The following is a 24644-nucleotide window of genomic DNA, read 5'->3' on the forward strand; positions in this document are numbered from 1 at the left end:
TGACCGAATACAGACCAAATACTGATAGTGGGGCCGTAGCCTAAGAGTTTTTGTCATTTCAAAGGTAAGAAAAGTTTTTTTCTGAAGATATTTTTGAGGGGTATGTGACATAAACGAGTGAGTGCTTGGATATAGGGTGTGAAGGAAGGATTTCAAACACCCAAAAAGGGAGAGTGCTGTTTGTTAGTAATGATAGTACTGTTATGATCTGCTACAGAGACTAAGGAAAGAGAGGAGATCTGTCCCTACAATAGAACTAAACTAGATCCCTACGATGTAACGGGGAACCTGATCCTGCGATCAGACCCGCTAAAGTCCTCGGCTAGTCTGAACGCAGACCTATAGATGTCAGGGAGGGATCCCTACAAGATCTAGGGACTGGGAAAAGTTGGACACCTCCTAGCAGAAATAGTAGCAGTCAAAGACAAACACACAACAAAAAGGCTTAGGGGTCAGAAGACCTAGCAAAACTAACAGAGAACGGCAACAGAGCAACAAGCTAGCTCAACAGAAGTAAATACAAATGAAGTCCAGCAAAGCCAGGAGGGCGGAGCGGGATTAAATAGGCAAAATGGTCATGTGACCAGCAAACTAAAAAAAACCTAACAGGAGAGTTGTAACAGTACCCCCTCTTCTAAGAGGATCCTCCGGATCCCCTAGGCCCAGGCTTACCAGGAAACCTCCTGTGAAATGCTCGGACAAGTCTGGGAGCAGAAACATCATCCGCCCTCACCCATGAGTTATCCTCAGGTCCGAAACCCTTCCAAGCGACGAGATACTGCAAACTCCCTCTATACCGTCTAGAATTTAGGATGCGGGAAATTTCATATTCCCCGTCCTCCACCACCGGAGGAACAGTGGCAGAGGCGTCACCATCCGACACATCAGCTTTTTTCAACAGAGAAACATGAAACACCGGATTAATCCTCCAGGACGTAGGAACCTCCAGCCTAACAGCAGATTGGTTAACTATCTGAAGTACCTTAAAGGGCCCTACGAACTTGGAACCCAATTTTTTAGAAGGAATACTCAATCGCAGATTCTTAGAGGACAACCAAACCATGTCACCAACAGCAAACAAAACCTCTTGCCGTTTCCTATCAAAGTACCTCTTAGATTTCTTGTTAGCCTCCTGAAGATTACCACGCACATCCGTCCAAACTCTCTCCAAATCACCGGAAAAACTCTCCTCCTCAGGCACAGCCGAAACCAATTTGGAAAATGACCCAAAAGACGGATGTCTCCCAGAACAACAAAAAAAAGGCGAACACCCAGCAGAAGAGGATGTATGGTTGTTAAGAGCAAATTCAGCAAGTGGCAGAAACTCAGACCACCCCTCTTGATTGTCTGCCACAAAACAACGCAAGAACTGCTCAACATCCTGGTTCTTCCTTTCTGTCGGGCCATTAGACTCAGGATGATATCCGGATGAAAACGACAAATGAACTCCCAACCTGTCACAAAAGGCACGCCAAAAACGAGCCACGAACTGAGGTCCCCTATCAGAAACAATGTCAGTAGGAACACTATGTAGTCTGACAATTTCCTTTACAAAGGCCTTGGCGAGTGTCTTAGCGCAAGGCAGTTTGATGAAGGGAACCAAGTGACACATCTTGCTAAAACGGTCCACGACCACCCAGATGACCGTGAAACCTTCAGAGGGAGGAAGGTCAGTAATAAAGTCCATAGCCAGATGTGTCCAAGGTGCACTAGGAACCTCCAGAGGGCAAAGCAACCCCACAGCAGGAGCATGCGAGGACTTGGATCTTGCACACACAGTACATTGGCGCACCCACTTAATGACTTCCTTCTGCCATCCAGGCCACCAAAAACTGCGACCCACAAGTCTCTTGGTCTCAGAAATTCCTGGATGACCTGCCAACCGAGACTCATGACACTCAACAATCAAATCTCTCCTAAAGGTCCTAGGCACAAACAACCTCCCATGGGGAGTGTTAGATGGGGCATTCTCCTGTGCTTTAAGAATCTCATCCTCCAAAACGGAGTCCAAAGCAGCAATCACAACACCTTCTTGTAAAATGGTCTCCTCTTCCTCCTCAAGACCGACCATGGGAGAAAAGCTGCGAGACAAAGCATCCGCTTTAACATTCTTGGTACCCGGGATGTAAGTAACGGAAAAATTAAACCGCGAGAAAAAAAGTGCCCACCTAGCCTGACGGGCATTCAAGCGCTTGGCAGCATCAAGATAGATCAGATTTTTATGATCAGTGAAAACCTGAATGGGAAATTTTTTTGAAAAAAAGGCACAGGGATGTACTCCATCCTTGTTTTCCTGAGACAACACCGCACCGACCCCCACCGAAGAAGCATCAACCTCAACCAAAAACGGCTTAGTCACATCAGGCTGCATAAGGATGGGAGCAGAGGTGAACCTCTCCTTTAGAAACACAAAAGCTTCAATGGCCTCAGAAGTCCACTGAACCGCATTAGCACCTTTCCTGGTGAGATCGGTCAACGGTTTGACAATAATAGAAAAATTTTTTATGAATTTTCTGTAATAATTGGCGAAACCCAAAAACCTCTGTATCGATTTCAAACCAATAGGCCTAGGCCATTCCTGCACAGCTTGAACTTTAACCGGGTCCATCTCAAAACCTTCACTGGAGATAATGAAGCCCATAAAACTAATTCTCTGTACAGCGAACTCACATTTCTCCAGCTTAGCAAAAAGCGAATTGTCCATTAATAACTGTAATACCTCACGTACGCTCCGCCAATGAGACTCCAGATCCGGCGAATAAATCAAAATGTCATCCAAATACACAACCACATTTTTGCCGATTAAAGGTCTAAGGATATCATTAATAAGATTCTGAAAAAATGCTGGAGCATTGGTGAGACCAAAAGGCATAACCAGATTCTCAAAATGACCCACAGGAGTGTTAAAAGCAGTCTTCCATTCATCACCCTCCTTCATGCGCAACAAATTGTATGCCCCCCGGAGATCAATTTTAGAGAACCACTTGGCCCCCACTAACTGGTTAAATAAATCAGGAATCAATGGCAGTGGGTAAGGATTGCATACAGTAATTTTATTAATCTCACGAAAGTCCAGACAAGGACGTAAACCGCCATCTTTTTTTTTTACAAAAAAAAATCCAACAGCCACAGGAGACTTGGAAGGCCTAATGTGACCGGCGGCCTAGCTTGTCTGTATGTATTCTTCCAAAGCCTTTCTTTCAGGAATAGTAAGATTAAATAAACGACTCTTAGGAAGAGTCGCGCCAGGGACAAATTCAATGGTACAATCATAGTCTCTATGGGGAGGCAAAACCTCCGACTCCTCCTCAGAAAAAACTCTCCAAAAATCCTGAATAGGTACAGGCAATTCCCCTCTATCCACAGCAGCAATGCGCCCGTTACAACACTTGTCATAACACTTAGGGCTCCAGGACTTAATTTCATTGGTAGACCAATCCAGTACAGGATTGTGCAATTTTAACCAGGGTAACCCCAATATTACTGGAGAAGGCAAATTATCCAATACGACCAAATCCAAATTCTCTTGATGAATACCATTAATAGTGAGGGGAAATTCACAGACCTTGTGAGTAACACTCTTCAAGGGAGAGCCATCGACAGAAACCACAGCAATAGGGGATGACAAAGTTTTAGGTTCTAATCTAAGTTTTTCCAAGAATCCCCCATCAATCACATTCAGAGTAGATCCACAATCCACAAATACCCGAAATTCAATTAATTCATCCTGAGCAGCAGTAGTGGCAGATAGGAATACTCCCTTAGAATTTAAACAGGCAATACGAGCATGACTGACCATTTTTTTTTTTCTTCTTACGAAGCACACAGCTCTTAATAAAATGACCAGAATTTCCGCAATAGAAACACAAGCTTTCAGAAAGTCGGCGGTCTTTTTCCTGAGAGCGGGGTGCCATCGCCCCAATTTCCATCGGCTCTCCATTGTCAGCACAGAACCTCTCAGGACTCGAAGCTGACATAGCAGAGGATTTGCTCTCATTAACCCTTTCACGCAGTCTCCTGTCTACCCGTATAGCTAATTGCATTGCCTCCTGCAAGTTTCCAGGTGTGGGATAAGCAATCAGTAAATCCTTTACCCTTTCACATAGCCCTGCAAGAAACAAGCTTTTCAAAGCAGAATCATTCCACCCCACCTGGGCAGACCACCGACGGAAGTGAGAACAATATTTTTCCACATTACCTGATCCCTGCCTCAAACGTCTTAATTCAGACTCAGCAGATGAGACACGATCAGGATCATCGTACAACAAACCGAAAGCAGAAAAAAAACTATCCACTGATCTAAAGCACGGATCACTAGGTTGGAGAGAGAAGGCCAATCCCTGAGGATCTTTGAGCAAAAGTGACATTATGATCCCTATGCGCTGTGATTCATCACCAGAGGATCCGGGTCTCAAATGAAAATATAATAGACAAGCATTTTTAAAAGAAAAAAAATCTTGTTGTTCGCCAAAAAATAAATCAGGCAGACGTACCTTAGGTTCCACAAAATGCGCTCCAGAACAGCTACTCACGTGTTGTTGGAGCTTGGTCACCTCCAGAGAGAGTCCCTGCAAGCGTTGAGCCAAATCTTGCACCGAGACCATGATGGAAAACTGGAGGTCTTTCCTTAGAGAAATTTTTTTTTTTTTTTTATGGCTGGACTTACTGTTATGATCTGCTACAGAGACTAAGGAAAGAGAGGAGATCTGTCCCTACAATAGAACTAAACTAGATCCCTACGATGTAACGGGGAACCTGATCCTGCGATCAGACCCGCTAAAGTCCTCGGCTAGTCTGAACGCAGACCTATAGATGTGAGGGAGGGATCCCTACAAGATCTAGGGACTGGGAAAAGTTGGACACCTCCTAGCAGAAATAGTAGCAGTCAAAGACAAACACACAACAAAAAGGCATAGGGGTCAGAAGACCTAGCAAAACTAACAGAGAACGGCAACAGAGCAAAAAGCTAGCTCAACAGAAGTAAATACAAATGAAGTCCAGCAAAGCCAGGAGGGCGGAGCCGGATTAAATAGGCAAAATGGTCATGTGACCAGCAAACTAAAAAAAACCTAACAGGAGAGTTGTAACAAGTACTAGTAACACATACAGTACAGACCAAAAGTTTGGACACACCTTCTCATTTAAAGATTTTTCTGTATTTTCATGACTATGAAAATTGTACATTCACACTGAAGGCATCACAACTATGAATTAACACATGTGAAATGATATACTTAACAAAAAAGTGTGAAACAACTGAAAATATGTCTTATATTCTAGGTTCTTCAAAGTAGCCACCTTTTGCTTTGATGACTGCTTTGCACACTCTTGGCATTCTCTTGATGAGCTTCAAGAGGTAGTCACCGGAAATGGTTTTCACTTCACAGGTGTGCCCTATCAGGTTTAGTAAGTGGGATTTCTTGCCTTATAAATGGGGTTGGGACCATCAGTTGTGTTGTGCAGGAGTCTGGTGGATGCACAGCTGATAGTCCTACTGAATAAACTGTTAGAATTTGTATTATGGCAAGAAAAAAGCAGCTAAGTAAATAAAAACGAGTGGCCATCATTACTTTAAGAAATGAAGGTCAGTCATTTCGAAAAATTGGGAAAAATTTGAAAGTGTCCCCAAGTGCAGTTGCAAAAACCATCAAGCGCTACAAAGAAACTGGCTCATATGAGGACCGCCCCAGGAAAGGAAGACCAAGAGTCACCTCTGCTTCTGAGGATAAGTTTATCCGAATCACCAGCCTCAGAAATCGCAGGTTAACAGCAGCTCAGATTAGAGACTAGGTCAATGCCACACAGAGTTGTAGCAGCAGACACATCTCTTCAACAACTGTTAAGAGGAGCCTTTGTGCAGCAGGTCTTCATGGTAAAATAGCTGCTAGGAAACCACTGCTAAGGACAGACAACAAGCAGAAGAGACTTGTTTGGGCTAAAGAACACAAGGAATGGACATTAGACCAGTGGAAATCTGTGCTTTGGTCTGATGAGTCCAAATTTGAGATCGTTGGTTCCAACCACCGTGTCTTTGTGCGACGCAGAAAAGGTGATCGGATGGACTCTACATGCCTGGTTCCCACCATGAAGCATGGAGGAGGAGGTGTGATGGTGTGGGGGTGCTTTGCTGGTGACACTGTTGGGGACTTATTCAAAATTGAAGGCATACTGAACCAGCATGGCTACCACAGCATCTTGCAGAGGCATGCTATTCCATCCAGTTTGCGTTTAGTTGGACCATCATTTATTTTTCAACAGGACAATGACCCCAAACACACCTCCAGGCTGTGTAAGGGCTATTTGACCAAGGAGGAGAGTGATGGGGTGCTACGCCAGATGACCTGGCCTCCACAGTCACCAGACCTGAACCCAATCGAGATGGTTTGGGGTGAGCTGGACGACATAGTGAAGGCAAAAGGGTCATCAAGTGCTAGGCATCTCTGGGAACTTCTTCAAGATTGTAGGAAGACCATTTCCAGTGACTACCTCTTGAAGCTCATCAAGAGAATGCCAAGAGTGTGCAAAGCAGTCATCAAAGCAAAAGGTGGCTACTTTGAAGAACCTAGAAAATAAGACATATTTTCAGTTTTTTCACACTTTTTTGTTAAGTATATAATTCCACATGTGTTAATTCATAGTTTTGATGCCTTCAGTGTGAATGTACAATTTTCATAGTTATGAAAATACAGAAAAATCTTTAAATGAGAAGGTGTGTCCAAACTTTTGGTCTGTACTGTATACAAATGAAAATATCAGGTTTAGATAGGTTAGTAGAGGAAGGAAACACAAGAAGTTCAGTTTGGGAAAGATCAGTTTTAAATACAAGGAGGACATGATGTTATAGACAGCGGACAATCACTGGTATTTTGTAGTAATGCGGGAGTGATGTCAGCAGAAGAGGTGTATAATTGGTTGTCATTAGCATAGAGATAATACTGAAACCAAATCTGCTGATGGTTTGTCTAATAGTGGCTGTACATAGAGAAAATAGTAGAGGACCTAGGACTGAACCCTGAGGAACTTCAACGCTAAGAAGAAAATAATAGGATGAAGAGGCAGCAAATGATACACTAAAGGAGCAATGAGAGAGGTAAGAGGAGAATCAGGAGAGATGTATACTTGACTCAAGGTCGAACTGGGGTGTCTGGGCCCACAGGGGGAATTGACCCTATGGGTACACCCTACAGTTACATGCAAATATCTGTTAGCCGTTATCCCCATTATAATGGAGCATCAACTGTAAAACACAGGAGGCTCCTGCACATCTACTATGCGCACACCATAACTGCGAAGAACAATTACGTTAGTTTGTATTAAACGGCTTCTTTGGTTAAAAGAAGTTATAATTATACCACAAACAAGGGAAAAATACAGCCACACCATGATTGGACTACTGTATATACTCGATTATAAGCCGAACCGAATACAAGCTGAGGCACCTAATTTTACCACAAAAAACTGGGAAAACTTATTGACTCAAGTATAAGCCTACGGTGGGAAATGCAGCAGCTACTGGTAAATTTCCCCATCCTGGTAAGCATTGCCCACTCATCACCAATCCTGGTATGCATGGCCCCTTCATCCCAATCCTGGTATGCATGGCCCCCTCATCCCAATTCTGGAATGCATGGCCCCCTCATCCCAATCTTGGTATGCATGACCCCACATCCCCAATCCTGGTATGCATGGCCCCCTCATCACCAATCCTGGTATGCATGGCCCCTCATCCCCAATCCTGGTATGCATGACCCCACATCCCCAATCCTGGTATGCATGGCCCCATCATCACCAATCCTGGAATGCACGGCCTCCTCATCACCAATCCTGGTATGCATGGCCCCTCATCCCCAATCCTGCTATGCATGGCCCCCTCATCACCAATCCTGGTATGCATAGCCCCCTCATCCCCAATTCTGGTATGCATGGCCCCTCATCCCAATTCCTGGTATGCGTAGCCCCCTCATCCCCAATCCTGGTATGCATGGCCCCCTCATCCCCAATCCTGGTATTCATGGACCCCACATACCCAACCCTGGAATGCACGGCCCCCTCATCACCAATCCTGGTATACATGACCCCCCTCACTGCGCACATCAAGAAAATAAACACTTCTACTCACCTTCCTTTCCTCTGCTCCAGCGCTGCATCTTGTTCTGCCATCAGCTGATCTCTGCATCTGAACAGCGCATTGCATCAATGCCATGTGCCCTCAGACGCTGAGGTGAGCTGCGTGATATTCACTCCTCTCTACACCTGGACTATGGGTGTATAGACGAATGAATATTCATTTTCTTTAATAGTGCGCAGTGTCAGCAGCAACCGTAGCTCCTGCTGTGGCTCAGCGATCCTGTGTGCCCGCTACTACAGAGAATGAATTCATACTCTCTATTAGCGGGCACAGAGGATCACTGAGCCGCAGCAGGAAGCCAGAGACTGCAGCTCACACTGCACACTATTAAAGAAAGTGAATATTCACTCCACTCCCATGGGTGTGTAGAAAAGTGAATATTCATTTTCTTTAGCAGCAGGCACACATGGTTGTTGCAGCTACTGCCAGTGTACCGCTTCTCTGCCGCCGCAACCCCCCTTCACCACCTTCCACCGCCGGAATGTAAGTATATACTCAAGTATAAGCCAAGGGGGGCTATTTCAGCATAAAAAATTTGCTGAAAAAGTCAGCTTATACACGAGTATATAAACCGTACATATTCCACCACATAGTGACTACATACAGGGACAAATACCGCCACACCATGAGCAGACCACATATTACCACCACATAGTGACTGAATACTACAACACTAATCATGAATAAAAACCACAATACTAACAACACTGTTATTGCTACCAGCAATATTATACACAGGAATGTATAGTGTACAGTATAGTGAATAGTGTCAATGTAAAGGTAATACAGTGATCCCCAGTGACATTATACACAGGAGCATTGTATATAGTGTCAGTGTACAGGTAATACAGTGATCACAGGTGCCATTATACACAGGAACTCTGTATATAGTGTAAAGTTTGTGTGGACACGTGATACAGTGACTCACCAGTGATGTCTCTAGGTGAAGTCCTTCATCTTTGCTTTTCTTCTTCATCTGGCACAGGCCGCTGTACCATACCTGGCGGCGTCCTTGCATGGTGGTCCATCTCCCACTGTGCAAGAGCGCGCACTTGATCTCCAGTCCAGAATGTCTCTCTGGCTTCCCTCCATGCTGTCTGTTTGTGTCTGTTTCTGCTGCTTAAGGGCGGCGCCCGATCACTTCCTGTTTTTTGTACCTGCTGTGGGTCACACCCCTTGTGCGTCCTCAGCCTATTGCTGTCTGTCACCTGGTATATAGCTCAGCTGCTCCCATCTATTCCGGCCTGAGCATAGTGTTTCATTCAGTGTGTGCTTGCACTCTGAAGGTGCCAGGTCCTGTTCTGTGTTCTCTTGTCTGCCTATCCTGGAGGCTGTATTTCCAGGCCTGTCTGAACACGCTCCTAGCCTGTTCTTCCTGCCTTCTAGGGGCCGATTACCTAGACCCGTTCCTGTATCTTGTCTGACCTGTCTGAACACGCTCCTAGCCTGTTCCTCCCGCCTTCTAGGGGCCGATTACCTAGACCCGCTCCTGTATCTTGTCTGTCCTGTCTGAACACGCTCCTTGCCTGTTCGTCCTGCCTCTCTGGGGGCCGTATTCCCAGACCCGCTCCTGTATTCCGCTGCAGTGTCGGTCTCCTCCGTACACTCAGTTCCAGTCTGAACTCTCTCCTATCCTTTACCTGTTTTGCCTCTATGTCTGTTCCCTTCCTTTTTCTGCAGAGTCTGAACTCGTACCTAACTCCTGCTTGTTGTCTCTGTACTCCCGTTTGTGAGTTTGTGGTCCACTCGCTACTTCTCTGCAAGTACCCTGTGGGTGTCTGGCTCTGCCTTTCCCTTCCTGTCTGTTCCGTGTGAACAGAGCCCTGTCCCCCCTACTCAGCCTTGCCTGCTCTGACTCCTTTGCTCACTGCTCCGGCGGTTCTAGCCTGCTCTGACTCCTTTGCTCACCGCTCCGGCGGTTCTAGCCTGCTCTGACTCCTTTGCTCACCGCTCCGGCGGTTCTAGCCTGCTCTGACTCCTTTGCTCACCGCTCCGGCGGTTCTAGTCTGCTCTGACTCCTTTGCTTACCGCTCCGGCGGTTCTAGCCTGCTCTGACTCCTTTGCTCACCGCTCCGGCGGTTCTAGCCTGCTCTGACTCCTTTGCTCACCGCTCCGGCGGTTCTAGTCTGCTCTGACTCCTTTGCTTACCGCTCCGGCGGTTCTAGCCTGCTCTGACTCCTTGCTCACTGCTCCGCAGCCTTGCTCCGCTCTGACCCTTTTGCTCACTGCTCCGGCAGCCTTGCTCCGCTCTGACCCTTTTGCTCACTGCTCCGGCAGTCCTGTCCTGCCCTGCTTCTGCCCACTGCTCCAGCAGTCCTGTCCTGCCCTGCTTCTGCCCGCTCCTCCGGCAGTCCTGTCCTGCCCTGCTTCTGCCCGCTGCTCCGGCAGTCCTGTCCTGCCCTGCTTCTGCCCGCTGCTCCGGCAGTCCTGTCCTGCCCTGCTTCTGCCCGCTGCTCCGGCAGTCCTGTCCTGCCCTGCTTCTGCCCGCTGCTCCGGCAGTCCTGTCCTGCCCTGCTTCTGCCCGCTGCTCCGGCAGTCCTGTCCTGCCCTGCTTGTGCTCGCTGCTCCTGCAGCCCCGTCCTGCTCTGTTCTTGCCAACCGCTTCGGGCGTTCCCTCTCTGCTGTGGTTGTCTACCGCATCTGCGGTTCTGTGACCCAGTCTGTACTGGGTCTTAACCTTTCTGTGCTCCAGCCCGTCCTTTCGGCCAGTACCTCCCTGCCTGCATACTCGCCTGTATCCACCCATCTGCATACCTGCCGTGTTTGCTTACATCCACCAGTCTGTGCCAGCCTAACCTGCCTGTTCCAGTAATCCCAGTGTGGGTCAACCCCCGTGTCCGGAGTTTGACCTGGAGTAGCACCTGGTCCCTCTGCCCGGTTTCTCCCTGGTGCACTGGCGTCGTATGCCGTCGTGCCACCTTGGTCGGATCGGCCAGATACTTAGTCACGCCCCTCCAGGCACTCTCCGGTCCATGGTCCAGTGGAACCACAACACCCGCACACGCCAGTCAGTCCGGGCGTGTGCATAACAGCATGCTCAGGCCATGGTTCCCGTTGAGCCCCACGGCCTTCGCTCTCTGAGAAGTTTTCCAGCGAATACATGCATTTAAAATAAATAAATAAAATTTATTTTTTTTCTCAGCTGAGTTCCAGGCGAATTACGCACCCGTCCAGATGGATCTATCTGCTCTCGTTCCTGCGGATCCGCCACGTTACTATGGGGATCCAAGACAAAGTCGTGCATTTGTGGAGCAATGCATGCTACACTTCAAGTTCTACCCTCTATGTTTTCCCACCGATCGGGTTAAGGTGGCATTCATTATGTCTTACCTGGCGGGTGATGCCTTGGAATGGATCAACCCCCTATATGAAACACAGGATCCGATCCTCCTGGACCTAATGGCCTTCCTGGTGGCCTTTCTAATGGTCTTCGATGATCCTAACCCGGAGGCTCCTGCTGAAGCTTCACCTCCCAATATCCCGGAGCAGCCCCGATGGGTAATGTGTGTGGGTAGCGCAATAGTCCTCCAGCCCAATGAGACTACTGTCCACCCAGAATCTTCACAGGGTGACTACGCTTTCCGGAATACATCTCCCAACCTCAAGAGGCAGTCCAGACGTGCTAGACGTAGAGGCAAGCCGTCACGCCAGGGTCTGTCCTCCCTGAGACCTCCTGACCCTAACCTTGAAGTCCCTACTGAAGCTTCATCTCCATGTATCCCGGAGAAGCCCCAACGGGTAATGTGCGTGGGTAGTGCTCCGGTTCTCCTGCCCGAAGAGACTTCTGCCCATTCAGACTCCACACAGGAGAACTTCCTGCACCCGGCATCAGATGCTTCACCCACTTTAACCAGTGTGCATGTCCAAGGATGCTCCAAAGCTGTGGTTACCTCTGAGTCTGTGCACCTCTACTACCTGGCGGAGGACCCCCTGTTGCCTCCTGAATCCTCCGGGATACCACTCGATGACAAATGGAGAGAGACTTCTCTACACTCGGTACTCGATACTTTGTCTGCTTCGTCCTGTGAGCCTGACAATCGGTACCCCAAAGTGGTAGTTACCCCCGAGTCTCTACACCGCTCCGACCAGGCGGAGGACCTCCAGTTGTCTCCAGAACCCTTCGGGGTGCTACCTGGTAGCGAAAGGACAGAGACTCTCCTATACTCTGTACCTGATACCTCGCTCGCTTCGTCCAGTGAGTCCAACCTAGTGTACTCCGGAGCAGAGGTTACTCCCGAGTCTCTACACCCCTCTGACCAGGCGGAGGACCTCCAGTTGTCTCCAGAACCCTTCGGGGTGCTACCTGGTAGCGAAAGGACAGAGACTCTCCTTTACTCTGTACCTGATACCTCGCTCGCTTCGTCCAGTGAGTCCAACCTAGTGTACTCTGAAGCAGAGGTTACCCGTGAGTTTCTACACCCTTCTGACCAGGCGGAGGACCACCAGTTGTCTCCAGAACCCTTCGGGGTGCCACCTGGTGGTGAATGGACAGAGACTTTCCTATACTCGGTACCCGATACCTCGCCTGCTTCGTCCAGTGAGTCCGACCTAGTGTACTCTGAAGCAGATGTTTTCTCTGAGCCTCTGCACTCTTCTGACCCGGCGGAGGACCTCCAGTTGTTTCCTGAATCCTCCGGGGTACCACCAGATAACAAAGAGACAGTGACTTTTCCTCATTATGTACCTGATAACCCGTCTATTTCTTCCTGTGAGCTTGACAAGATGTACCTCGAAGCAGAGATTACCCCCAAGTCTCTGTCCCCCTCCAACCCGGTGAAGGACTTCCAGTTGTCTCCTGTACCCTCTGGGGTGCCATCTGAAAATATGTGGAGAGAGACTTCCTTGTGTGCTGTTCCTGGTACACCACCCGTTTCGTCTGTTGCTGAGGATGGCTGGATAGGAGGTAGCATCCTAGCTAACCAGATGAGATCAGTTTTTCCTGTGGACAGTGGAAGTGATCTCCTTGAAGTGAACGACTGGTCCTCGAATTCCCTGCGGAAGATTCTGGCAGGCCTGAAGAAGAGGGGGCGTAAGGGGGGGGATACTGTAACATACCTGGCGGCGTCCTTGCATGGTGGTCCATCTCCCACTGTGCAAGAGCGCGCACTTGATCTCCAGTCCAGAATGTCTCTCTGGCTTCCCTCCATGCTGTCTGTTTGTGTCTGTTTCTGCTGCTTAAGGGCGGCGCCCGATCACTTCCTGCTTTTTGTACCTGCTGTGGGTCACACCCCTTGTGCGTCCTCAGCCTATTGCTGTCTGTCACCTGGTATATAGCTCAGCTGCTCCCATCTATTCCGGCCTGAGCATAGTGTTTCATTCAGTGTGTGCTTGCACTCTGAAGGTGCCAGGTCCTGTTCTGTGTTCTCTTGTCTGCCTATCCTGGAGGCTGTATTTCCAGGCCTGTCTGAACACGCTCCTAGCCTGTTCCTCCTGCCTTCTAGGGGCTGATTACCTAGACCCGTTCCTGTATCTTGTCTGACCTGTCTGAACACGCTCCTAGCCTGTTCCTCCCGCCTTCTAGGGGCCGATTACCTAGACCCGCTCCTGTATCTTGTCTGTCCTGTCTGAACACGCTCCTTGCCTGTTCGTCCTGCCTCTCTGGGGGCCGTATTCCCAGACCCGCTCCTGTATTCTGCTGCAGTGTCGGTCTCCTCCGTACACTCAGTTCCAGTCTGAACTCTCTCCTATCCTTTACCTGTTTTGCCTCTATGTCCGTTCCCTTCCTTTTTCTGCAGAGTCTGAACTCGTACCTAACTCCTGCTTGTTGTTTCTGTACTCCCGTTTGTGAGTTTGTGGTCCACTCGCTACTTCTCTGCAAGTACCCTGTGGGTGTCTGGCTCTGCCTTTCCCTTCCTGTCTGTTCCGTGTGAACAGAGCCCTGTCCCCCCTACTCAGCCTTGCCTGCTCTGACTCCTTTGCTCACTGCTCCGGCGGTTCTAGCCTGCTCTGACTCCTTTGCTCACCGCTCCGGCGGTTCTAGCCTGCTCTGACTCCTTTGCTCACCGCTCCGGCGGTTCTAGCCTGCTCTGACTCCTTTGCTCACCGCTCCGGCGGTTCTAGTCTGCTCTGACTCCTTTGCTTACCGCTCCGGCGGTTCTAGCCTGCTCTGACTCCTTTGCTCACCGCTCCGGCGGTTCTAGCCTGCTCTGACTCCTTTGCTCACCGCTCCGGCGGTTCTAGTCTGCTCTGACTCCTTTGCTTACCGCTCCGGCGGTTCTAGCCTGCTCTGACTCCTTGCTCACTGCTCCGCAGCCTTGCTCCGCTCTGACCCTTTTGCTCACTGCTCCGGCAGCCTTGCTCCGCTCTGACCCTTTTGCTCACTGCTCCGGCAGTCCTGTCCTGCCCTGCTTCTGCCCACTGCTCCAGCAGTCCTGTCCTGCCCTGCTTCTGCCCACTGCTCCGGCAGTCCTGTCCTGCCCTGCTTCTGCCCGCTGCTCCGGCAGTCCTGTCCTGCCCTGCTTCTGCCCGCTGCTCCTGCAGTCCTGTCCTGCCCTGCTTCTGCCCGCTGCTCCGGCAGTCCTGTCCTGCCCTGCTTCTGCCCGCTGCTCCGGCAGTCCTGTCCTGCCCTGCTTCTGCCCGCTGCTCCGGCAGTCCTGTCCTGCCCTGCTTGTGCTCGCTGCTCCTGCAGCCCCGTCCTGCTCTGTTCTTGCCCACCGCTTCGGGCGTTCCCTCTCTGCTGTGGTTGTCTACCGCATCTGCGGTTCTGTGACCCAGTCTGTACTGGGTCTTAACCTTTCTGTGCTCCAGCCCGTCCTTTCGGCCAGTACCTCCCTGCCTGCATACTCGCCTGTATCCACCCATCTGCATACCTGCCGTGTTTGCTTACATCCACCAGTCTGTGCCAGCCTAACCTGCCTGTTCCAGTAATCCCAGTGTGGGTCAACCCCCGTGTCCGGAGTTTGACCTGGAGTAGCACCTGGTCCCTCTGCCCGGTTTCTCCCTGGTGCACTGGCGTCGTATGCCGTCGTGCCACCTTGGTCGGATCGGCCAGATACTTAGTCACGCCCCTCCAGGCACTCTCCGGTCCATGGTCCAGTGGAACCACAACACCCGCACACGCCAGTCAGTCCGGTCGTGTGCATAACAGCCGCCATCACTTCTTCCTGCCGGGACTTGACTCTGCAGAAAATAACAGTCATTTACAGCTGATCTCTTCTACAGCACATTCCCCACTTTTTCCTCGACTTCTACACTATGCCAGCTGAAGAAAAAAGTGACACAGTGGCACCTTGCACAGTAACAGGACCCCCTTTTTGTTCCCCCATGCAAAACATTCTCCTAAAAAGTAAATTATATTACAACAGTTATATTTTCCCCCTCTTGCCATCATAAATTAATAATGTATGTCCCTCATCCTGGCCCGCTTTGTCTTAATAATATTCCCCATCCTGGCCACCTGTGCCCTTGGCCTGGCTGGCCCCCTATGTCCCTTGACTTGGCTGGCCCCCTATGTCCCTTGGCCTAGCTGGCCCCCCTGTCTCTTGGCCTGGATGGCCCTGCTGTCTCTTGGCCTGGCTCACCCCCCTTTCCCTTGGTCTGGCTGGCCCCTTATGTCTCTTGGCCTGGCTGACCCCACGGTCCATTGCCCTTGGCCTGGCTGGCCTCCTGTACCTAGGCCCGACTGCACCCCCATCCCTTGGCCTGGCTAACCCCCCTGTCCCTTGGTCTGGCTGGCCCTCCTGTCTCTTGGCCTGGCTGGCTCCCCTGTTCCTTGGCCTGGATGGCCCCACTGTCCCTTGACCTGGCTGCCATCCCTCATCTCTTGGCCTGGCTGGCCCCCCTGTCTCTTGGCCTGGCTGGCCCCCTGTCCCTTAGCCTGGCTGGCCCCCCTGTTCCTTCATCTGGCTGGCCCTCCTGTCTCTTGGCCTGGCTGGCTCCCCTATCCCTTGACCTGGCTGGCCCTCTTTTCTCTTGGCGCAGATGGCCCCACTGTCCCTTGGCCTGGCTGGCCCCCTGTCCTTTGCCTGGCCTGCCCTCCTGTCTCTTGGCCTAGATGGCCCCACTGTCCCTTGACCTGGCTGCCATCCCTCATCTCTTGGCCTGGCTGGCCCCCCTGTCTCTTGGCATGGCTGGCCCCCCTGTCCTTTGGCTCGGATGGACCTCCTGTCCCATGGTATGGCTTGCCCCCTGTCCCTTGGCCTGGCTGGCCCCCCCTGTCCCTTGGCCTGGCTGTACCCCACTGTCACTTAGCAGAAAAATAAAAACAACCTTTATTGAATCATTAAAAAACATCAAGGGCTAGGGTGATGACATGTTAATGGCCAATATGCGGCACCGCAATAAAGGGGAAAGGCAAAAATTAATAGATAGTTTAGTATGCCGGAAAGACTAAATTCTAAGGTAGAAATAGTCTTCCATTTCGTTGCAGTGTGTCGGTCAAGCTATTCACACTAGGTCTCTGTGAAGAATAGTATTAGTAGACTACAGGCCTGATAGTTAAAATCGTGGTTCTCTGTCAGACGTATCACATATAACTGCGTTCTAAAATCAGCCATTTCTCGTGAATGTGGAAAATATTGTCCTCCATTTAAAATGGGCAAGGTGCGTGGTAAGGGACTGGGAAGTGGACGTGATGGTGATGGTGCATGCAGAAGCCGAGTCCAAGGACGTGGCCTTGGGCAAGCTGAAATTGTGCCACAACAAACACCCACATCTTGTCGCTTGACCTTCCTGTCCCAATTACTAGGGGAACGCAGCACAACACTATTGAACCCAGAGCAGTGTCAAAAGGTTGTTGGTTGGATAGCATATAATTAGTGATGAGCGAGCACTAAAATGCTCGGGTACTTGTTGCTCGGGTCGAGCAAATTGGAACGCTCGAGTGCTTGGCCCGAGCAACAAGCCCGAGGTAAGTCTATGGGAAACTCGATCATTTTTCTGGAGGCTCCCTCAGGCGTTCAGCATGGGGCCTAAAAATTGCCCAAATCAATGGGAACAGTGCTCAAATGATATGGGAACAGCATGGGGAAGACCCCTGGAAGCATCTCTGACTCCCAGGTCAGTGCTGTCAACAACGTTGTCAGAATATTATGCCACTTTTACGGACTCACAATAAAACATATAAAAACGAAACCAAAATGGATTTTCCTCGGAAATATGTTAAGGAACATCCTTTCCAGGGTAATGACTTGTATATAAGGCAAAATAAATAATCAAAAACAAAAATACTCCTCCACACATTGGGCTATGTTCACACATAGTGTTATTGATGCGTTTTTGCACTTTTGCCTTGCTTTCAACCAAGACAAATGCATTCACCAGGAAATGTCATTTTAACATTTTACAACCTTATCTGGCCATGTGGTGTGTGACACATCATCAGACACATGCATACAGTGCTGAAAAGACATGGGAACAGCATGGGGAAGACCTCTGGAAGCATCTCTGACTCCAAGGTCACTTGCTAAAAGTGTGCCCATCATAAGTAATCCTTGGCGCATGCGAAGATGCCTCCTGCCATGCACCTGTCATTGCAGACTTGCAACAATCACCGTCCACATCCTTTTCCCAGTGCAGCGTTCAGTTGTCCGTACTCCATTCCATGGAATGCAAGTGCAAGTATGCAGCCAGCCACCCACCAACCCACAGGCTGCAATACTATACTGCCAAATTTTTGACAGATGCTTGCACTTGAAATGTGGCCTTTTAGGCTCGTGGAGGCGGAAGCTGTCCACAATCTTTTAGCGGCGGCAACCGGGTATCCATACATGGTCCCCAGCCGCCACTATTTGTCCCAGTGTCACCTCCACCTTCCACAAGCACGGGTCCCACAACATTACCCATGCCCTCCCCAGTGCACTCACTGGGAAGGACTGCCTAAACACAAATACGTGGACAGGTAAATGTGGCCAGGGACGGTATGGAGCCAGTCCACAGCTTTTTTTGCTGAGATGTATTTCACCACAGCCATATTCTTTAGCTTGGTGAAAGGACTTGGGAAACCATATCTACCCACCTGTCATTTTTCCCAGAAAGTCCTATAAAGCTGCTTTCACTTGAAATGTGGCCTTTTAGGTTCGTGGAGGCGGAAGCTTTTCATAACCTCATGCCGGCGGCAGCCGGGTGTCCATACTCGGTCCACAGCCGCCACTGTTTCTCCCGGTATCGTCTCCGCCTTTCACAAGCATGGGTCCCACAACATTACCCGTGCCCTCCCCAGTGTACTTACTGGGGAGGACCGCCTAGCCACAAACATGTGAACAGGTGAATGCGGCCAGGGTCGGTACGGAGCCAGTCCACAGCTTTTTTTGCTGAGTTGTATTTCACCACAGCCATATTCTTTAGCTCGGTGAAAGGACTGGCATAGAGGGAAACCGTATCTACTCTGGGTGTCATTTCTCCCAGGAAGTCCTCTAAAGCAGCTTGTTGCAGAAGCAATGGCAGCCCTTCCAACATCAACTCGCACTTGTCGGTGGTGCTTTGACACACAAACATCTTTCTTTGCGCATTTAATTTCATGACTACAGAGTTGGGCAATGGCCTGATCTGCAATGCGGTTTGAGAAATAACATGCATAAGCACATCCAATCCACATTAAAAAAAGCAGCCATAGAGTGTCTGGGAACCTTCCCCCACACTTTTCTTAGCCAGGGATGCTTCTCGGCAGGGATGGACGGACCCACCAGAAAACTGGAGACTTTTCCGGTGGGCCCTGGCTTCTCCTTCAGGAGAGTTCATAGTGCCGAGGTGAGGCCATGATGATGATAGAGGCCACATCTGCTTAGCTTTCTGTTACTTGGAATGCAAGCGCAAGTATGCAGCCAGCCACCCACCCCCAGGCCGCAATACAAAACCGCCAGATTTCTGGGCAGCTGCTTGCACTTGAAATGTGGCCTTTTAGGCTCGTGGAGGCAGAAGCTTTTCACAACCTCATGCCTCATGCCTCGTGTACATACTTGGTCCCCAGTCGTCACTATTTCTCCCAATGTTGTCTTCTACAAGTGCGGGTCCCTGAACATTACTGCTGGTACTTTTTTGTGGGAATTTGCTTGCCTCCTACCAGCCTGGAATATTTCCAGTAAATTATGGTACGATGCCATGGTATTAGCACTGCCCCCAGTAACAGTAGCGAAGCCATCCCCAATTTCCTTCTCAGGAATTTTATTTGGTAGACTGAGTGGCTGCCCAAATACATTAGTTTCTCACAAAGGAACTGAAGATTAGAGATGAGCGTTGTTCTACTCGAACTGTTCGCCAATCTCAAATTCGAGCTGTTTTGGGCGGTGTTCGAGCCGTTCGGCGAACACGAACAATTTGAGAAAAATTCGGCTGTTCGAGGTTATGTTCGATAATTGTTCGTGCACCAAAATCATAACTGGATTTTTTCTCAGTAATGATGAAAATTAATGTTAATACGCAGTTTGAGTGTACAGCGGGGTGGGGGGAGGGGCAGGGGATGGATCTCTGCAGGAACAATGAAGATCTCCATTTTTTTTTCTCTTTCCCGCATTTACAGTGGGGAGGTGCAATCTGTCAGCCTATCAGCAGCGCACACACGGAGCGAAGTGCTTTTTTTCACACAAGCAAGGACATGTGTCATTGGCAGTGTATGTCACATGTCCTTGCCCTATAAGACCAAGCCATTTTCCCCGTCGCCACCATTTTCTCACTGCTGCAGCTGCGTGTTAGACGGCACCGCTGTTGCTGTGTGCGCTATACCTTGTTAATTTCAAGCCAATTTTCGCACAAATATACAGATAGCTTGGGAGTAGGGAATAGTTGTGATTGCAGTCCTTTTAAGGACTAGGTTACAGCATTACCTACGACTTTTATAAGGGAAGTCTGTGCTCTTAAATAGATCGGTTGTGGGAGTAAAGACTAATTGTAATTGCAGTCCTTTTCAGGACTAGGTTACATGAGTTCCTATCAGTTTTTGCCAGGCAGGTCTGTGCCAGTGCTGTGCAAGTTTTTTTCACAGCATTTGGCTGAATCTAGCAAAGCTAATCCTTTTTGGCCTATTGCAGAGTGTGTTAGTCAGTGGAGTAGCCTAGCTGTGTTGCAAGATATACCACCTGTGTATAGAATACCAATTTTTTTACTGCACCTAGTGAAGTAAAATCTTTTGGGCATAGCATCATTCTATTAGTCCATCTATACTGACCTCCATCAGGTTGCAAATTAAAACTAATTTTTATCTGCATCTACAGTACCTCTGAAAAAATATTTGGGCTTCTAGCAGTGTGTGGGACTTGTTCTATTAGTCCATCTATACTGACCTCCATCAGGTTGCAAACTGAATATATTTTTTTCTGCATCTACCTCTGAAAAAATATTGGGCTTCTAGCTGTGTGTGGGTCTTGTTCTATTAATCCATCTATACTGACCTCCATCAGGTTGCAAACTGAATATATTTTTTTCTGCATCTACCTCTGAAAAAATATTTGGCTTTCTAGTAGTGTGTCGGACTTTCTCTATTAGTCCATCTATACTGACCTCCATCAGGTTGCAAATTAAAACTAATTTTTATCTGCATCTACAGTACCTCTGAAAAAATATTTGGGCTTCTAGCAGTGTGTGGGACTTGTTCTATTAGTCCATCTATACTGACCTCCATCAGGTTGCAAACTGAATATATTTTTTTCTGCATCTACCTCTGAAAAAATATTGGGCTTCTAGCTGTGTGTGGGTCTTGTTCTATTAATCCATCTATACTGACCTCCATCAGGTTGCAAACTGAATATATTTTTTTCTGCATCTACCTCTGAAAAAATATTTGGCCTTCTAGTAGTGTGTCGGACTTTCTCTATTAGTCCATCTATACTGACCTCCATCAGGTTGCAAACTGAATTTAATTTTTTTCTGCATCTAGCTCTGAAAAAATATTTGGCCTTCTAGTAGTGTGTCGGACTTTCTCTATTAGTCCATCTATACTGACCTCCATCAGGTTGCAAACTGAATTTAATTTTTTTCTGCATCTAGCTCTGAAAAAATATTTGGCCTTCTAGTAGTGTGTCGGACTTTCTCTATTAGTCCATCTATACTGACCTCCATCAGGTTGCAAATTAAAACTAATTTTTATCTGCATCTACAGTACCTCTGAAAAAATTTTTGGGCTTCTAGCAGTGTGTGGGACTTGTTCTATTAGTCCATCTATACTGACCTCCATCAGGTTGCAAACTGAATATATTTTTTTCTGCATCTACCTCTGAAAAAATATTGGGCTTCTAGCTGTGTGTGGGTCTTGTTCTATTAATCCATCTATACTGACCTCCATCAGGTTGCAAACTGAATATAATTTTTTTCTGCATCTAGTTCTGAAATAATATTTGGCCTTCTAGTAGTGTGTCGGACTTTCTCTATTAGTCCATCTATACTGACCTCCATCAGGTTGCAAATTAAAACTAATTTTTATCTGCATCTGCAGTACCTCTGAAAAAATATTTGGTCTTCTAGCAGTGTGTGGGACTTGTTCTATTAGTCCATCTATACTGACCTCCATCAGGTTGCAAACTGAATATATTTTTTTCTGCATCTACCTCTGAAAAAATATTGGGCTTCTAGCTGTGTGTGGGTCTTGTTCTATTAATCCATCTATACTGACCTCCATCAGGTTGCAAACTGAATATATTTTTTTCTGCATCTACCTCTGAAAAAATATTTGGCCTTCTAGTAGTGTGTCGGACTTTCTCTATTAGTCCATCTATACTGACCTCCATCAGGTTGCAAACTGAATATAATTTTTTTCTGCATCTAGCTCTGAAAAAATATTTGGCCTTCTAGTAGTGTGTCGGACTTTCTCTATTAGTCCATCTATACTGACCTCCATCAGGTTGCAAATTAAAACTAATTTTTATCTGCATCTACAGTACCTCTGAAAAAATATTTGGGCTTCTAGCAGTGTGTGGGACTTGTTCTATTAGTCCATCTATACTGACCTCCATCAGGCTGCAAACTGAATATATTTTTTTCTGCATCTACCTCTGAAAAAATATTGGGCTTCTAGCTTTGTGTGGGTCTTGTTCTATTAATCCATCTATACTGACCTCCATCAGGTTGCAAACTGAATATAATTTTTTTCTGCATCTAGCTCTGAAAAAATATTTGGCCTTCTAGTAGTGTGTCGGACTTTCTCTATTAGTCCATCTATACTGACCTCCATCAGGTTGCAAATTAAAACTAATTTTTATCTGCATCTACAGTACCTCTGAAAAAATATTTGGGCTTCTAGCTGTGTGCGGGACTTGTTGTATTAGTCCATCTATACTGACCTCCATCAGGTTGCAAACTGAATATATTTTTTTCTGCATCTACTTCTGAAAAAATATTTGGCCTTCTAGTAGTGTGTCGGACTTTCTCTATTAGTCCATCTATACTGACCTCCATCAGGTTGCAAATTAAAATTAATTTTTATCTGCATCTACAGTACCTCTGAAAAAATATTTGGGCTTCTAGCAGTGTGTGGGACTTGTTCTATTAGTCCATCTATACTGACCTCCATCAGGTTGCAAACTGAATATATTTTTTTCTGCATCTACCTCTGAAAAAATATTGGGCTTCTAGCTGTGTGTGGGTCTTGTTCTATTAATCCATCTATACTGACCTCCATCAGGTTGCAAACTGAATATATTTTTTTCTGCATCTACCTCTGAAAAAATATTTGGCCTTCTAGTAGTGTGTCGTACTTTCTCTATTAGTCCATCTATACTGACCTCCATCAGGTTGCAAATTAAAACTAATTTTTATCTGCATCTACAGTACCTCTGAAAAAATATTTGAGCTTCTAGCAGTGTGTGGGACTTGTTCTATTAGTCCATCTATACTGACCTCCATCAGGTTGCAAACTGAATATAGTTTTTTCTGCATCTACCTCTGAAAAAATATTGGGCTTCTAGCTGTGTGTGGGTCTTGTTCTATTAATCCATCTATACTGACCTCCATCAGGTTGCAAACTGAATATATTTTTTTCTGCATCTACCTCTGAAAAAATATTTGGCCTTCTAGTAGTGTGTCGGACTTTCTCTATTAGTCCATCTATACTGACCTCCATCAGGTTGCAAATTCAAAATAATTTTTTTCTGCATCTAACCCAGCCAATAGTTTTTGCCTAATACCACAGTTTGGCCACTCAGCTCTGCTCGGTTACCATCCATTGTTTTTTTGTGCAAACAACTCCAGAGTTGTGAATTAGTTAACCACCAAAATGAGTGGAAAAAGGCCTGCTGCTGGTGGAAAGGGGAATAGGCGTGTTGGGAAGGGGAAAAAAGGTTGTGTCCGTGGGGTAGGTGTTAAAGCGACAGTAACATCTGCAGAAGAAAGACCATCTTCCAGCCAAACTAAAATGTCTACTTCTTTTAGCGGACAATGTGATAAGATCCCTTTCTTACGGCCACGCCAATCGCTACAAATTCCAGATGAGGCACAAAAAAAGCAGGTGCTTCAACGGATATCAAGTGCTCCTTTAAGTGGGCTCTCCTCCACATCAACTTCAACATCACAAATACTCCAGTCCTCAAAGGTGTCACCCAAATCGCACTTGCTTCCTCACAGCTCCCAAATCTCCAGCTGCCCGTCTGAGTATGAGGTAGAACAGATGGTTGAGTCTGCAGAGCTGTTTACTCATACTATAGCCTGGGAATCAGAGGTCGACTCCAGCGCTTCTGTGAATCCAGACGAGGAAATGATCTGCACTGATGCCCAGAATCTTTATGAGTCGGATCCAGGACCAGACGCAGAAGGTTCTGACCATAATGTAGACCCTCATTCCCAAACTGTAACTCCTGTTGGTGGAGACAATGAGGAAGACGATGATAAGACTCAAATACCTGATTGGAGCGACAACTTTAGTTTTTTGTCAGGGCAAGAACAGGTTGGCTCTGAGGACAACGGGTGTGATAACGCACAGGGTGATGATGGTGAGGTCGGAGATCCCACTTACTGTCAACCCACAGTCAGCCAAGAGATGAGGTCAGCAGAGGAGGTGGAGGAAGATGCTAGTGACGACGAGGTCAGGTTGCGCCTTCCTGGACAGAGACGTAGTACTGGAAGCACGTCAACAACTGCATCCTCAAACACAACTCTGCCTCTCACCACAAGTCGTGGTGGCTCTTCAGGTCGCATGGGTGCTAAGCCTTGCATAGCCTGGGCATTTTTTCAGATCGATAAAGATGACCCAACTCGTGTTATCTGTAACATTTGTCAGCAAAAGCTAAGTAGAGGCCAAAAAATACATAGTTTGAGTACTTCATGCATGAACCGGCACATGGACATGAAGCATAAGTTGCAGTGGGAAGCTCAGTGTGCTACAATGCGGCCTAGCCGGCCGGGCCAACCACTGTCTGCCATATCTTGTGCATCCGCGGCCTCTTCATCCTCTGTGACTGGGGGGACAGCAGTCACACCTGTTTTGGGGCGCAGACCTGCCACCTCTTTACCCGCAACAGCCAGCGTGATTGGCAGGTCATCATTTTCTTTGGAGGTGGTAACACCAGCTGGTGTTGAGCGCTGTCCGACATCGAGAGCACCACCTTTGGATCAAGGCAACCTAACATGTCCGCCTGCATCTTCCTCACAGACCGGC

The sequence above is a fragment of the Phyllobates terribilis genome, unplaced genomic scaffold (assembly GCF_046119375.1).
Source record: "Phyllobates terribilis strain yellow unplaced genomic scaffold, ASM4611937v1 Scaffold_1__5_contigs__length_1240528914, whole genome shotgun sequence".
Lineage (NCBI taxonomy): Eukaryota > Metazoa > Chordata > Amphibia > Anura > Dendrobatidae > Phyllobates > Phyllobates terribilis.